We start from the raw sequence: 16020 nt of genomic DNA, 5'->3' as shown, positions 1-16020 counted from the left end.
ATCTCTTTCAGTTGGAATCTCCCTAATCTTATCCCCTTTTCCTTGACCTGCTTCCAGTTTTTACAGGCTTATATTATAAGTCACTATAGGGAGGGTTGATGGTATAACTGGACTGAATCATTGTCATTTGTTCACATTTGGATTAATAAGTGATCATATTCCCATCTGGTTCAGAGATTTTCTACTCTGCTCTTCACAAACCCTTTTGGGTATAGAGAAATTCTGTACACATTCCAAATCCCCAAATCCAAATGGCCCACAGTCATTTCTAATATAAGCTGGAAAGGCTGCTTTTTTTGTCCTGAAATGCGAGTTTATTTAATTCCCATTTTAGGGTAAATATCTGATTATTTGTTTAACAATTTATTATCTATTATTGTACTTTGGTGAAAACTTATGACCTATGCAATCTTTCATCTAAGGAATTCATGAAAAAATGGTCTTATGAAAATTATATATAGGTTATTAAATATTTTATTACATTTTATAATTAAAGTTGTAGTAATGGAATAACTATAATAATCATAAATCAAATTATATTTAATAATTATATTATAGCATTATTGATATTTTAGCATTGTTTTTTCTTTCAATTACTGAAAACTATCCTCTTCTGTTTTGTTACAATTATATTTTCTTAGGTATTTAGTTTTTCTTTTATGTATTCAGATGAATGTTATTGTGTTCAAAACAATTTTATCTACATTGCATATTTTCAAACTGGCCTCTCTTCCTTTGGTTGAAGCCAGGGTAAGATTTTATTAGCCTAACTTCATTTATTTTAGTGTTAATTGAAAAATTTTACTCTGATGCTTATTTATTTTATTCTGTTAACCTTAGCTATTGTTTATGATATGGATTTTTGCTATAATTTGTATCTCCACCTGGAATTGAGTGGAACATTAATAAATGATGCAGTGAATTGCTCAGATACCATTTAAACCTCAAACATCAGTATTTGAAAACATCCCCTAATGTTTTTACAAAAGTATATATGGGGCTTCCCTCATGGCGCAGTGGTTGACAGTCAGCTTGCCAATGCAGGGGACATGGGTTTGAGCCCTGGTCTGGGAGGATCCCACATGCCATGGAACGGCTAGGCCAGTGAGCCACAACTACTGACCCTGCACGTCTGGAGCCTGTGCTCCACAGCAGGAGAGGCCGCGACAGTGAGAGGCCCGCACACCACGATAAAGAGTGGCCCCTGCTTGCCACAACTAGAGAAAGCCCTCATGCAGAAACCAAGACCCAACACAGCCATAAATAAATATAAAAATAAATAAATAAAAATGTTAAAATATATATGTGTATATATGTATATACACAAATATATACACATATACACATTTATATACATATATAACATATATATTCATATATATATATATGAAGTGCTCTAATAAATCATAACTTTTATTTTATAGGCTGAATGACTTTTACTTCTCCACATCCACCCTTATTAATTTATGCTTCTTTAGGAAATGAAATCAATTATCCATTTATTGTTATCTTGATCCTTGCATTTAAACCTTGTCTTTATCCATAATAAAACAGTGTTCCAGAGTTCCATTAATTTGTTATTTTTTACGGTCTTTGGGGTAAAATATTATGACATTGTATTTAATAATAAATATATTTAGATTAACTTTTTCTTCCTATATTTTTCTCTTTATTGTTCTTAATACATTTTCCCCTTCAAGGAACTCTAACGGTTTATAGTTTAATAGATCTGATTTGTTTCAGAGATCATGTTGTCTTTCCTTCAATAAAATATATTTACTAAAGTTTATCTGAATAGACCACCTTTTTTTTTTTTTTTTTTTTTTGTTACTCAGGTCTCTCACACTTGTGACCTCTCCACCTGTGGAGCACAGGCTCCAGACACACAGGCTCAGTGGCCATGGCCCATGGGTCCAGCCGCTCCGCCGCACGTGGGATCTTCCCGGACCGGGGCACGAACTAGTGTCCCCTGCATTGGCAGGCGGACTCTCAACCACTGCGCCACCAGAGAAGCCCTAGACCACCTTTTAATGGTTGAAGGCAGCTCATCTTCCACGTTAAGTATAAATAGTCTTAATAAATGGTAAAAATTCTTTTATAATTACAATACCTCATTTTTCACTTAGGCTATTATAATTAACTACAAATAAAAAATAAAATTAAAATCCTTAATACAACTTTTCTGATTTTCAATATAGTATTTTATGAACTCAGAAAATGATAAAAGCCAATTTTGACCTCAGTACCTTTTCCTAAATGAGAAGCACCTTTTTGTCAATTGTTAATGGAGCTTTTGTTATTTAAATCAGGCTGCCTCCGTAGTTGCTCATGGATAATTAAAACACACCCACATGCAAACAAAAAGCAAGCTTCAATATTAAGTTGGTGGCCTATGTCTCACTGAAAGCAAAATCCCCAAGCCTGCTTAAAGTTATCAGACTCTAGATGTTCTTCTAATATGCTAAATACGTGTTAACCCAGAGAGCAAAATGTCACTGGAGGACAAGAAACAATTTTATTCCTCTAAATGGCATTCATGTGTCCCAAAATAGTTAAAACTGATTTTAATGAGCTTAATATAAAGGGAGTACATCATAGGAAATCCTGGAATTGGTGAATAAATTTATATGACAGTGTGAAGAAAAGAAATGACTTAAAGAATTGTCCTGGAGTGATGGTCTTGGTTTCATCTTATATTATTTTCCAATAATATGTAAGGAATTGATATCTGGTCCATAAAGAACAGATAGCATATGAATGGAGTAATTAAAATTTTTTTCTGTAATAAATCATGAGAATTTTTTGAATGATCTAGGCTTTAACTTTCTCTCTGCTCTCTCTGTGCACTTAGGCCATAGATTACAAACTATGAGACTACTTTTTTCCACTGGATTAATTATATAAAAATAAAAGTTTTAGTCTAGCTCTGCAGTATTATCCTGAGATAAGTGGTTAAACATATATAAACTAGTCAGAGAAGAGATTGTTACAATTTAGCTGTCACCACCACAGACAGTTATTTAATAAGCTATGTAATACAAAGTATAATCAAATATCATTGATTAGCCTTAGATTTGTGCTCAGTTTGAGTTGATGTCAAATAATACGAATAGATATGACTTTTACTGGTTGACTGTTGACTGATCAGAGGGATGGATCACCAATTACTCCATCTACTTGTTGCAATCAGTGGAGGCTGTGACCATCCATTGCTTGACAATTAATACTTGTGACTGTTCAAATAATGGTAATGCCTGAGCTTGCTATTTTGGGGCAGAAAGAAAAGAGATTTATCTCCTCAAATGATAAAGAGAATAAAGAGAATAATGACTGATATTTCCTGGAACTCTGAGTGCTCTTGGGCAGTGCCCTGAGATTGGTTGAATGAGGGAGACCAGGAAGGGAGGGTTGTATTATGACAGTAAGGAGACTAGAATTCAAGAATCAGAGTTCCATTCTCAGCAATAAATTCTGTTTTCCATTGGTGATGTAGAAACATCTTTGACAGAAGCCAAAGTACAAGGGATCAGAAGGGCTTAGATAAGAAGATTCATGATGACTATGTTCCATCGACATTAGGGACCCTTCCTCCATTTTCCAAGCAGAGATGTAAAGCTCCTAGGTCTTTGCAGGTCCCTAAAGAGTGCAAACAGGCTCTACTAATGTCTGAGCTGGATTTTCCTGTTAGTCCAGCAAAATGTGGCCTCTGGGTTGAATAAAAATTACTTAAACAAAATTAAGAAACACAGTATTTATTGTACAACTGAATCTGTGGGCTGAGTGATGTCATATTTATTTGGATTGTGTTGAACTTTAGTCCTTTCAAATATCATTTGAAAAATAACAGGAGCAATTCTGATTCAAAGGCTCAGCGTATGAAAATAAAGAAAACACTATTAGGTAAAGAAGAAGATACAGGGGGCAGTCCATAAAAATTTGCATTGTCAGAGGAAAGGGGACCTTCTTGGGTATGGGGAATCTTTCTCCAGGTCCACCACATGCCATGCCCCTTTCAGAGTCAGTCCCATATAGGCATCTCCATCTCTTTGTCACTTCATCTTCCTTTCTATGTCATCCAGGATAGCTAGATGATTGACACAGTCAGTGGATTCTATTTATATCCTGCACTAAAAGGACATTTCTTTCATAAATGAAAAGCTCTGAATATAACTTCATCAATTTGTAATATCTACATATACTATGTGAATGAGACCCATCCCTTTGTTGAAAAATCAGTACAGTAATTCAACTTCTTTCACTTTTCATTAAAAGACCTGGACCATTCAAGGCCACTTTTCACTGAGGCTAGAATGAAACAATACAATAGTTCTACTTTTTCCACGGGAGGATACATTATAAGACCCTCAGTGGATGCCTGAAACCATGGATAATACTCAACCTTATATATACTGTTTTTTCTCATACATACATATCTATAATAAAGTTTAATTTCTAAATTAGGCACAATGAGAGATTAACAACAGTAATAATAAAACAATATCACAACATACTCCAATAAATGTTATGTGAATGTGGTCTCTCTCCCTCTCTCTCACTCACGCTCAAAATATCTTATTGTACAGATTTAATGCCTTTTCCACATTAACTAATCTCTTATGCACTGTGGCCATAACTTTTGCAGTTTGAGTGTGACAGCAAAACTAGGACAAATTTACTTTTCCTTCTTCACAATTTCACTGATAGAAGATTCATTATTATCTTAGATCTTAGCAATCCCAGCATACAGTTTTTATTTCTTTCCTGATTAAGTCGAGAACTTTCACCTTTTCCCTTTCAAGAGGCACTTTATGGGCTCCTCTTTGGCATTTCCAAATTGCCAGCATCACTATTCTTGAGGTTTGAGGCCTTTATTAAGTAAAATAAGGGTTACTTGAACAGAAACACAGCTATAATGCAACAGTGAGTCTGATAAGGAAGATGGCTATCAACTGACAATAGTGGGGCTTGCTGTGCAAAGGGATGATTCAAGTCCAGGATGGGATGGAGCAGGACATCAAGAGATTTCCTCACACTACTTACAACGGCATGCCATTTAGAATGTATGAATTGTTTAATTTTGGAAATTTCCTTTTAATATTTTTGGACCATGGCTGATTATGGGTAACAGAAACCTCAGAAAGTGAAACTGTGGATGAGGCGGGCGGTACTTTATAAGAGGAAAGATGGAACAAAAATAATAGATTTCCACATGTCTATTTAGGCTCCTTGTGTGCATGAAGCTTTGGTATAACTTTAGATAACCCTTGACTGAGGTGTTTTCCTCTATCTTTAAGATTAGGGAATTTTGAGTCTGTCACAATATACTCATAAATACCCACATTACAAATCACAATGGCACATTTTCAAGGTGACAGAATTTACAAGAAGTAATGTTATTATTCTAAAGAACTCGGTACCTTATACAAATCATCAGTTCAACTGATTTATTATTCCATATGATTTAAAATTAGGTGGAAAAAGAAACAAAGTAAGATTGTTTGCCTGTCCATGATTATATTGTATTTTGTGCACAAATCTGCACATTGTTATAATGTGCCCATTTAGATAAATGTTTTTAATTAAATTAATTGCTTTTGATCTTATAGACTATATTTCATTTTAGACTTAATTTTAACAAAATTTTCAATATTATTTTTTAAAATGTGCCTCATGATCTATATGGAGGCTTTATCTTTTTTCTGAATAAGGTCTCTAAAATCAGATTTCCCTGATCAATTTTTATATGTTATGAATTATTCATCATGTATTCATTATGAACCAAATAGACTGATATTACAGAACTCATAAAAGAAGGTAGTAATGCAACACTAAATCAAAGCCAGCTGATTTAAAGGCAGAGCTCTCTTGCTTTCATGTGTTTTTTATTCTAGAGATGATGTCAACTGGTGCTACAACATTTGTATCAAATCAAAAAGCAGATGGAAATTTACTGTATTATTTTCTATTCTAGTTTATCATACACTCCAAATGTCACACTTCAAAATTCACAGAACACAGAGCTATGTAGAAGACATATCAGTAAGGTAGCTCTCTAAGCCTGAAATGTGTTTTAAATAATTTTATCAGTTTTTTTGTGATTGGTTGAATTTCTTGTTCTTTTTGTTTCTCATGTGTAAAATGGTACATCAGATGCTCATCTATTTATTGTTTCTATTAGGCAGCGGTCATGGATTTTAATGAACTATAAAAATGCTTGGCAGTAGTAGCATAGAAACAAGTGCTGTTTCCTAGGTTAAAGGTAGGGTGTGCTTCAACTGGCAAAGACACAAGCTTGGGAAAGAGATACAGAGAGTGGGACTGGGACTTTGGAAACTCAGTTCTTGCTAAGATGAATTCTAGACAATTATGAACTTCGTTGATAGTGGGGGCAGGCAGGCCCTTGTATAATTTCAGACACGATGTAACTCCTCAGAGAAAATATTTCATCTACATAACTATGCATGTAGACATGGTTATTTAAATGTATTCATACTCTATGTCATTCCAAAGTAATTTGGAATTTGAGGTAACTTTAAAAATTGCATGTTATATGGATCTCCAATTGATGAATAGCTAAAAAAAATTGAGTACTTACAAATGCTATGCATCATTCCTAATGTGAATTAATTTATTTAATTGTTCCAAAACTCTATGAGGCAAGTGTTATTTTTAATAAACATTTTATGGGTCTAGAAACTAAGACCTAGAGAATGTATCCAATTCACCCAATATCACCCAGATAGCATGCTATCAGATGGGACACAAAATCAGGCATCTGGCACCAAAGATTGATAAAAGGGAAAATAAGACTGTAATTACAAACACATATTGTTTTTTTCTTACAACTAGAATTTTGACAATAAGTAAGATGCAAAACCCTTGGTAACTCTTATCTTGAAAAGCCAAGTGGACTTTGTGAGAGATCTGGATCTGAAGTGAGCATACATCATGTTTTCTACGCCCCACATCCCCACCCCACATTCCGGGTGTGCTGGCAGCTATCACCTTGGTGGGAGGTGAGGCTGGAGATGGAGGGATTATAGTCAGAGCCTCTTCCTCTGCCAGTGGCTGACAGAACACTGTTAGGGGCAGGGACAGGTTCTAAAGTGCTGGAGCAGAAGCCCTGAGGCTCAGGTCCAAGCTGGTCCATTCCCTCTAAGTGTGTGCTCTCCCCACGCCCAGCATTGACATCTCTGCCCCAGAGGGGAGCAGTGCTGAAGCAAGAGGGGCTGGGGTGGGTGCCAGGTGCAGGCCAGAGAGCATAGTGGGGCAGCCCAGGTGCACTAGTCAGAGTTCCAGACCACTCCTGATCTGGTTCCTCCAAGAGCAAAAGCAGTGGCCATCCCCACCCTAATCAGAGGTAGTGCTGGATCTGAGCTGGCCCTGAGTCTCACTTGTCTTCATACCAGTCAAAGGGACTCTTATCTTCCTAGTGCTGGTTGACCCATATTGGTTGACACATTTGTCTTTTAATTAATGGTAGCTGAGATTAGAGCAATGTTGTTCCCATTACTGAGTATAGGATCCGGCACATGGGGTATTCTTAGCACATATTCCTTTAATTTAATGAAAGGTGGCATCAAGGAGGTTTGGAGCAAACTGTAGAGATGCACCTATGACATTCCAGCTCAGGGACACAACTCCAGGTTTTGAACGGAATAGTAGAGACAAAGTAGGGTGGGCCCTGTAGGGTAAGGACACAAATATAAGTCACAAAATATAGGGGTTTGTGCACAGAGAGAATGTAGAAGTCCTAGATATAAAAAGTAAGTTTGATTAGCTGCTGAGTCATGTGAATACAGGACTGGAGCTCTTTAGAATGCACTTACAAAAGGGCAGTATTGATTTCAAAATTCCAATGGGCTGAGTCAACAGAAAGAAGGGAAGTGGCCTGAGCCATAAAAGACAGTTAAGGAGGGAACCAGGCAGTTTTCTACATGTAGCTGCTTTTGAGCAATATAGTTAGAGATAGAGATTAAATGCTAGTACTTCAAGAGAAACAGAGTTTTTCAGTTTGGGAATAATCCTATCTTTCCCTATATTATGTAAAGTGTCTTTAAAAAAAAAAAGAGTAATTGAATTTAAGCTTTAGGTTATGCAATATATTTTTCCCCTGCAATATAAATATTTTAATTCAAAGGGAATCAACAGTAACACACCATAAATTCTTATTTTGACACACTCCAAAACAATCACATGGAATAAACACTGTTTGTGACAAAGTACAGAAAGCTTGATCACTAAGAACCAGAGAGAAATACTATTGCATACTGTAATGGACACTATACCCATAAAAATATTCACAGTCTTTATTGTAATATTGTACAGTGCAATTGCTGCATGACAAACTAATGCAGCATAGAAGCAAAAGTGAAAAAAAATTAACTAAAGAAACAAAGCCACAAGACCAAGTCTAAAATGGATAAAGAGTTAATAGTTCAAACTTACCAAATTTATATCCACTGGGTTTGTGAAAATAAATATTCTTACATTTTGCAGTGTATGATTTAACATCTACTTGATACAAACTAAGGTTGAAATTAATAGTAGAGATTTAAAACATGGAAAGGTTTTGTTCCTACAGTAACATATTTAGTTAAATACCCTAAAGGAAAAAAAAAAAAAACTAAATATGAGGATATGTGATAAAACATAATTTACAAATTAAAAGAGTATGCAGTTATGCAACCTGAAGTCACGCAGTATTTCATTTAAAAAATATTAAAACCAAACTGATAAAAATGGTTTTAAAGCATTAGGCAATAAGGTTTTGAAAAACGGCTTTGATGAGATGAGGCTTTAGACTGGACCTGAGGCAAAGCAGAATAAACTAATGAACCGAAGCATTAAAGTAATTATTTATTGTTGGTTATTTTCAAAACTAAAATCATTTTAATTCCTGTAAATTATTGACTCATATATTCATTTAGACTTTTAAGGATGTCTTTTGTAAGTTTCTCTTTTACAGGTGAAGTATAGAAGATGTGTATATTTGCACACAACACAAGCGCTGAAATTTTCCTAGTGCACACATTTGAAGCTCTTCAATAACGGAATGCAATAAAAGCATGGGTACCATAACATGAGTGTCTGCTCTGGGTGTGAGTAAGTCACCCCAGTTCCAACATTCCTCCCACTTCCATCTAGAATAACTGAGGCAACTCAAGAAGTAGATATTTGACACGACACAGATTTCAAGGTTGTGAAAAGGGCTATTTTTGATGCAGTCAAATCTAAAAAGTATTTACCATGTAGCAGACATTTCCCCCTTCATTATCATTATTAAGCTTCTTCAACTAGATTGAAATAACATATTATTCTTTATTTTTGGCATTATCAATGTGTGTGTGTATGTATATATATATATATATATATATATATATATATATTCCTTTTTTAGCTTATCTTCACCTTCTTCCAACCTATTAAAAAATCATACCATGGCAAGCTGTCATACCCTTATTATTTTGAATATATTAATAAAGCATCATTTTTATTATCTTATATATGTTTGTATATGTTTAAGTTATCTACTTTTTGATTAATGAGCTGCACTAATGATCAAGGAATAACAGAAAGATTGCAATTTGGAGTACATCTATCTATGAGATCTGTGTGAATAAACACCATTTTCTTAATCATTGAACTGAATGGCATTCATTTGCTGCAAGGGACAGTTGTTTCCGCATGTCCCTAGTCAGCTTTTAAATCAATAGATAAGTTTACTTGTCTGTGATATGTGGTTGGTAATGGTGATGGATGATACTAGTGACAATTTGAGGATTTTTTATTGTCTCTAAAAGCCTCATAGTGAACAGAAACTTTTTAAAACAGCACTTGTAACTTAAAGGATGATTCTGTGTGAAATGACAGAGTGCAACAAGGGCCATCTGGCATTTTATTCAGCAAAGCTTACACTCCTAAAATAAAGTTTAATCCATCTTAAAAATTGAGGCATAAATAACTGATTAGATCAGTGAGCAACACTTTGAAAGTTTTGATAAACCAAAGCAAATTCTCTTCTCTCTGAGGGACTCATATAGTAGATTGATAGAGTTTGCATCAAAATAATTATGGGAAGTGTTTAATTCCATCTGATAAATGCTGAGGCAAATTAGAATTGATTAGAAGATAGACAGCATATTATAGACACACTTTGTCTTCTTGTTTAGTCTCAAACTTAAATTTTTTTATTACTCTACTAGAACTTAATTTCTATACAATTATTTTTTCGAAGAAATAGTCTTGGAGATCTACACTACAAGGTCTAGATTTAGTACTTGATATATTAACCTATTTATATTTTTTCTTTTTTTTTTTTGAAGTTTAGGAACACAAATTACATTAGTGAATATATTTCAAACTCAAGGGAGTTTAACGTTACTTCACAAAGGATGGGGAAAGGAAAAGAGTATTATGGAACTATACCTTCTTTTTCTGATAAACGTTGAAATAACTTTGAAAACCCAAATGATAAATTCTCAAAAGAAATTTATTATAATAGTAGTAAATAATATTAATATATTCATTTTTCAAATTCAAATTAACACAATTTTCAGTCCTCCCATTATAAGCTCAAGAGCCATTTCTACTATTTTATGTACTTGACAGATCCATTTATCCCACAGTACAAAGCACTGTTTCCCAACTGTGCATACTAGATGTTGGACTCAATTGTAAAATAGGTTTTAAGAATGCTGGTTGTCAGTCCTGTAGAAGTTCTTAGAAAGTTTAATATGCTAATTTACATTGTAAACCTCAAAAAATTAAAAAGGCATTCAATATATCATGACATTTATTTGACAACTCATTTCACTGAATATTGCTGTGTGAATGAACTTGAAGAAGTGATAAACCCTCAATACACTGTAATAAATATAAAGCTGTTATTTCTAATTTTAAATACTTCCTAATTTTACTTTTACTTTTATGTATCGCTTTATATATTATTAAAAATATGGAAAAGTATTTGGAAAAAATATTTCACATCATACCAGTTAGAAAATACCAATAAACTTTGGTTTTATTCTTGTCTATATAGACCCAATTCACCCCCACAAACATAATTAAATATTAATGTAATTATATGTTTATATAAATATAAACAAACAAATACATAACAAATATTTATTTACATATATATGTATGTACAGTAGTCTTATAACCTACCTTCTTTTTTAAAATTAATTAATTAATTATTTTTGGACTGTGTTGGGTTCTTCATCGCTGCGCACAGGTTTTCTCTAGCTGTGGCGAGCAGGGGCTACTCTTCGTTGTGGTGTTCAGGCTTCTTATTGCGGTGGCTTCTCTTTTTGCAGAGCACTGGCTCTAGGCGTGTGGGCTTCAGTAGTTGCAGCATGCAGGCTCAACAGTTGTGGCTCCTGGACTCTAGAGCACAGGCTCAGTAGTTGTGGCACACTGGCTTAGTTGCTCCACTGCATATGGGATCTTCCCAGACCAGGGCCTGAACCTGTGTCCTTGGCATTGGCAGGTAGAGTCTTAACCACTGCACCACCAGGGAAGTCCCTAACCTACCTTCTTAATTTAACATAATTTTGTGAGAATTTCTTGAGTGATGAACAACTCAAGAAAGTATCTGTTGTATAACATATACAATGAAATAATAAAGATTAAAATAATAAATAAAATTCATCAGACAAATTTTAACAAAAGTAATTCAATGAGCAAACTATCAATACCAGAGTAATATCAATACTAAAAACTTCATTTATAATAGTTTTAAATTAGATATAATCCAAACATCCATTAACTTTTGAAAGGATAAACATATTGTGATACATTTGTAGGATGAAATACTACTCAGAAGCAGAAAAATGAACTTCTTATTCATGTAATAACATGGGCAAATCTCAAGACATTATGCCAACTAAAAGAAGCAACCACAAAAAATAGCATACTATATGATTCTATTTATACGAAGTTCCTGAAGAGACAAAATTATTGTGACAAAAAGCAATTCAGTGTTTGTGAGGCTTGAGAGGAAGGGATTGACTGTAAAAAGTCAATTCTTTTTTTATGGGAGGTGATATAAATATTCTGTAGCATTCACATGATTATGTACAGTTGTCAAAAGTCATCAACTTGTTTACTTCAAACTGGTGAATTTAATTTTATGTAAATTTATCTCAATAATGATGGTGCTTTTATTTTTTTTAAAATTACATTTTTCATGTAACATTCCTTACCAGCCCATGTCCTATTTCCTCTACTCCTGTTGTAACACACTCATAGTTCTGTTAAGGGTTTTATATTTGCTTTAGTCTTTAAAAAAAATGTTTATTGGCCTTCACTAGGCTGTCCTTTTAAATAAAGAAATATATTACATATACCTTTTTATGTCTGTGTCTAGAAAGATTCCTGGCAATATAACATTTCATAGAATAAATAATTCAGAGAGTAAAGTCTCTGATGGCATATAAGTTATTGAAATGACTGAAATTTCAGAAAAGTTTTAGAGAACACATAAGACATTGCTGGCAATATGGGTCACACTAGTTAGGTGTATGGTCAAGTACTTATAATAAAGAATTCTGAAAGCCCATTTTGAAAATTTGTTACATTAATACAATTTTTAAGTATAGTCTAAGTTGTGAGTATATATGACTGAGGAAAAATGTACAAAACTCTAGTAACTCCTTGTGAAATATCCTAGAAATTCTATAGCAACAAGACATGGAAGTTTATTAAATTGTTTTTTAAATTAACTTAAAAAATAAAACTAACTGTTTATGCAATGATATAAACTGCTTGATGTATCTAAACTTTTTTGTCTTCAGGCCCAAAATAAAATCTTGTTAAATCCCAGGGTAAATATCTGCCTTTAGTTTGTTCCTGTTGCAGAGTGAAGGGTAATTATTTTTCTACTCTCTCACACATATGAATGCCAATTCAATACAGATTATATGTCTTTAGTTTTGATCAAGGGGAACCTTGAAAACTTACACTGCTTTATCAGAAGAATAACATCTATAGTTAATAAGTATGGTAATGACTATTTTTTGTAAGCACAATATAAAAAATTATAACTATGTTAATGATGTATAATTCCATATGATGATTTCAATAAACATGTATATTTACATGCATATTTGTATTATGTATATATGTATGCATATTTATCATAATTACAACTAATTTAATCTGAACTTATCAGACATGTTCAATATGCCAGATGTGCTGTGTTTTTTTAAAGGTATAGCAAGGCAGTATTTTTTTATTTTATTTTATTTTATTTTTTTGCAGTATGTGGGCCTCTCACTTGTTGTGGTCTCTCCCGTTGTGGAGCACAGGCTCCAGATGTGCAGGCTCAGTGGCCATGGCTCACGGGCCTAGCCACTCTGTGGCATGTGGGATCTTCCCGGACTGGGACACAAACTCATGTCCCCTGCATTGGCAGGCAGACTCTCAACCACTGCACCACCAGGGAAGCCCAAGGCAGTATTTTTAAATAACATATAAATTGTTTTTCACTCTGGGTAATTTTTTCATCATTTTCAATAACTTTTTCCTAGTGAGATAAGGCCATTGGGCTGAGCTTTATTCTCATGGGGACTGGAAAGTTGAATGGTATCTAAAATAAAAATGTCTTTCTTTAGTTTTGGTTTTCACATATAATTTTTATCTTAGTAAAATAATAGTTTTGAAATTTTAGGAGAGAAGTAAATGTTTTCTTGGAATTCCTCATATTCAAAATTTAAATATTATAAACCAGAATATGAAAGAAGAATGAATGTATAAACTATAACATTGGAGAGCTAAGTAATATGACACAGAAGATATTTTTGCTTCCCTGGAAAAGTTCTGGGGAAAAGATCTAAGGGAATAAGAAATAGAGCAAAAGTTACACTCTTGGGTTTTGCTGTCCTTCAGGCTAAGGGTTAAGAGCAGATGGTAGAAATATCCAAGTAGATTTATGGGATTAGGTGGTGAATTTCAGTGTCTTGAAAGCTTGCAAGATTTCCACAAAATATTCACAGTTTTGTCTTAAATCTAATATGACATCTATGATAGAACATCAATGGCTATGGAAGGTACTAAACAGATGGGCCTGGTAAAACTTATTAGGTTAGACATTCTCAGTGTAGACAAAACAATAGCATGTTGTCCCAGGGATCCCAAGGAGAGAGACTTAGTGTATCAGAAATGTCATAGATTTGGAAGGAGATGTCTGCAGGATACAGGAATCTCCCAGCTGGAGTCAATGGCAAGTCTATGGTAATTAGAAATGTCTGGGCCCAAATGGAAACTATCTGGTAGTATGTAAAGTGTAAGATACCCAGTGACCTGCTAGCGAAAGCTCTACCAGAGTGGAGAACAACAAAAACAGAAAAACAGAAAACAAGCAAACAAACAACAACAACAACAAAAAACCCAAACAAACAAAAACCTATAGGAGTCAAAGGATATAGGCAAGTAGAATTAAACACTTTAACCAGAGCTCGGGGAGAATGAATACCACTCAGCCAAGACGCACTTGGAAATGGAAGCCTCTTCCCTGTGCTGCCATCAAAAAAAAAGAGACAGGACAGACTTCTGGAAAGGAGGAAGACTCCAAAGAAAACTTTGTTTTAAACCACAAATATGTTTAATTGAAAAGAACAAATATTCCTGCCATCAGTGAAAATAAAAGTCAAAGATAAAGAGAGTTACAGGAAAGAAGGTTTGCCTTCATCTGATTTTTGAATGTATATCTATTAAATAGAATCCTTACAACAGTCTTACAAAGGGAATGTCATTATTCCCCTTAAAAAAACAAAAATAAGCTCAGACAAGTTGATTGACTTTTCCTAAGGTGATGAGATTTCTGGTGATACAATAACAATGAATTTTCTGAAAAAGAAATAAAGAAATCTATCCCATTTACAATAGCATCAAAAACAATAAGACACTTAGGAATAAATTTAAATAAGGAGGTGAAAGATCTCTACTCTGAAAGTCACAAGATGCTGGTGAAAGATATCAAAGATACAAATAAACAGAAAAGTATCCTGTGTTTATGGATTGGAAGAATTAAGATTGTTAAAATGTCAATATTACAAAAAACAATCTATAATTTCAATGCAACCTTTATCAATATTCCAATGGTATTGTTAACAAAAGTATAAGAAACAATCCTAAAATTATATGAACCACAAAAACCTGGAATTGTCAAATATATTCTCAATGAAGTTTTTTTTTTTTTTTTTTTTTTTATGAATGAATGAACCATCAATTGATTCATTTTTAGGCATTTCTGTTTTTTAAATATTTTTAAATGATTTTAAAATATTTAAAAATATTTTTCTATAAACATGATTCTCCTTTAAGCCAATATTTATTTTTCTATTATTGTATATGTAATTTAATACCAGATTTGAGAATAAAATAGATATATAGAGTAAGGTATGTGGCCCTGGAAAAATAATAGATATCCAAATTTTCATTATAATTCCCTTATATCTTCTTCTACTTTTCCTGCTGTACCCTTTCAGATTTTACTTTGACCTCACTTTCTCACATGACTCCTTGAAGGATGCCAAAAATTGGGGAGGATATATATGTAGGTTAACAAATATAATTTTAAGAGTCAAGTATAAACAAAGTTTTATTGGTCTTTTTTCCTCTTAACATCTAAGTAAGTTTATCTATGTATCTATCTATCACACAAGCATTGATCAGGATTTAGTTAATGGAATAAACATTGATTACACTCACACTACTTGCATAAACTCTGATCAGTGCTGGGACATAAGGGTGAAATTCATGGTACTTGACTGAAAAATTTTTGTAATCACATAGATGATATAGTTGAGTGTGTCAGTTATGGTGCCAGGAGGAAGAAAACACACTCAAATGGAAAAACTGAGGAAAGGCTAATGAAGCTTTTTCAAAAAGCTGTGGGCAGTTATAAAAGGAAACAAGAATGAGTGGTTTACAATGGTAGGAAGGCTGCCAAATTGAGCACTGGAGGCACAGATGTACTGAACAGTCACAGAAATCTAGAGAGAAGTCTAGAGGGAC

The sequence above is a fragment of the Mesoplodon mirus genome (genome assembly GCF_964341445.2).
Source record: "Mesoplodon mirus genome assembly, chromosome: 16".
NCBI lineage: Eukaryota > Metazoa > Chordata > Mammalia > Artiodactyla > Ziphiidae > Mesoplodon > Mesoplodon mirus.
Note: the sequence above shows the minus strand (reverse complement) of the source record.